This window comes from Nycticebus coucang, chromosome 12 (genome assembly GCF_027406575.1).
Source record: "Nycticebus coucang isolate mNycCou1 chromosome 12, mNycCou1.pri, whole genome shotgun sequence".
Taxonomy (NCBI): domain Eukaryota; kingdom Metazoa; phylum Chordata; class Mammalia; order Primates; family Lorisidae; genus Nycticebus; species Nycticebus coucang.
Window position 1 is genome coordinate 85317979 of NC_069791.1, and position 2508 is coordinate 85320486.

The window sequence follows — 2508 nt, forward strand, 5'->3', positions numbered from 1 at the left end:
GTTAAAATTTTGATGTGAGTACAATTAATGACAATTAAGGTCACAATGGGGGTGAGGAAAGGGGAGAGCAGAGAGAGAAAGAAGGAGGGAGGGGGTGGGGCCTTGGTGTGTGCCACGCCTTTTAGGGGCAAGACAAAATTGCAAGAGGGACTTTACCTAACAAATGCAATCAGTGTAACCTGGCTTATTGTACCCTTAACGAATCCCCAACAATTTTTTTTTTAAAGGTTTAAGAAAAAATATGGAACACTTCACGAATTTGCGTGTCATCCTTGCGCAGGGGCCATGCTAATCTTCTCTGTATCATTCCAATTTTAGTATATGTGCTGCCGAAGAGAGCACGAATCCCCAACAATTAAAAAAAAAATTCTTTAAACTGAATGATAAACAAGACACAGCTATCAAAGTCCATATAACACAGGAAAAAAATTCATAGCCTTAAATGCCTACATAAAAAAACAGAAATATTATAAATAAATAACCCAATGTCACAGCTCAAGGAACTAGGAAAGGAAGAACAAACCAAACCCAAAGCCAGCAGCAGAAGAGAAATAACAAAGGTCAGTGCCAAATTAAATGAATTGGAAAACAATAAGCACTACAGACGATTAATGAACAAAGAGTAGATTCTTTGAAAACATACACAAAAGCAGGAGACCTCTTCTAGATTATCCAAGAGCAGAAACAAAAGGACCCAAGTAAGCACAATCAAAAATGGAGAAGATTCCATTACAATTGATACCACAGAAATACAAAACATCATCCATAAATACTACATAAATCTCCGTGTATGTAAACTAGAGAACAGAGGAAATGGACAAGTTTCTGGAAGCATACAACCCACCAAGACTGAACCAGGAACAAATAAAACTCTTAAATAGAGCAATAACAAACAGTGAGATCGAAACAGTAATGAAACAATACTGAAACTGCCTCTCCTCCCCCAAAACAGACTAGACACTAGACCAGATTTATTCTATCTTGGTATTCATAATACAGAAATTACTCAATAATATTGAGAAGGAGGGAATCTTCCCCAACTTATTCCAAAAAGCCAGTATCACATTGACAACAAAGCCAACAAAGAATACACCAAAAAAGAAAAACTTTAGACCAATATCCCTTATGACTATAGATGCAAAAATCCTCAATAAAATATTAGCAAACCAAATTCAACATCACATCAAAAAATAAATTCATCCAGATCACGTTGGATTCATTCCAGGGATGCAAAGATGGTTCAACATACATAAAATAAATGGAAGTGATTGACCATATAAATGAAAGCAAAAACAAAGATCATATTATCATCTCAAAAGATACAAAGAACTCAAGCAAATCAGCAAGAAAAATAAACCTATTAAAATTTGTAAATTCTGGACATTAGCTCTTTACTGAATGTATAGCTTACGAATATGTATATTCTCCCATTTTGTAAATTGTCTATTTGCACTCTTGATTGTTTCATTAGCTGCAGAGAACTTTTAAAATTAATCAAGTCCCATTTATTTATTTTTGTTGTCACCATGATTGCCTTTCGGGTCTTAGTCACTAATTCTTTGCCTGGGATGATATCTAGGAGAGTTTTCCCTATATTTTCCTCTAGAATTATTATGGTTTCATGCCTTAGATTTAAGTGTTTTACCCATCTTGAATTAATTCTTATGAGTGGTAAGAGGTACAGAGTCCTGTTTCATTTATCTTCATGTGGCTGTACAATTTACCCAGCACCATTAATTGAATAGAATTTCTTTTCCACAGAATTTCAAAGATCAATTGATTGTAGGTAGATGGTTTTATATATGGGCGCTGTGTTCTGTTCCATTGGACTATGTCCCCATTTTTGTATCAATACCATTCTGTTTTGGTTTTTAAAAAAGTCCAAAAACAACAGATCCTGGCATGAATGCACAGAGAATGGAATACTCGTACATTGTTGATGGGACTGCAAATTAGTATAACCCCTATGGAAAACAGTATAGAGAATCCTCAAAGAACTAAAAATAGACCTACCATTCAATAGACCTACCAGTCCCACTATTGGGTATGTACCCAAGGGAAAAGAAGACTTTTCATTAAAAAGACTCCTGCACTGAAATGCTTATTGCAGCACAATTCACAATTGCACAGATGTGGAATTAACCCAAGTGTCCATCAATTCATGATTCAATTAATAAAATGTGGTATATGTGTACCATGGAGTAATATTCAACCACACAAAGATGAATTCATACTTTTGCAACAATCTGGATGGAAGTGGAGACCATTCTCTGAAGGAATGTCTCAACAATGGCAAAATAAACATCACATGTACTCAATGTTCAATTGGAACTAACAGATGGGCACACGTGTGAACACAGGCAAGTAAAAGCCAGTAGAAATTAACCAGGGAGAAGGAGATAGGAGGAGGGAGAGGCAAAAGATTACCTAATGGGTACAATGAACACTATTTTGGTGATGGGCACACCTATAACCAGGACTCGAGCATTACAAAAGAGATCCATGTAA

General features: G+C 35.7%; 1 non-coding gene across 1 annotated transcript; it reads right to left on the reverse strand.

The window, feature by feature from the left end:
• Positions 1-235: 235 nt before the first annotated feature.
• LOC128562823 (U6 spliceosomal RNA) lies at positions 236-342 on the reverse strand. The gene has a single exon (XR_008373523.1). It is a non-coding gene; the product is annotated as a U6 spliceosomal RNA (small nuclear RNA).
• Positions 343-2508: the final 2166 nt, after the last annotated feature.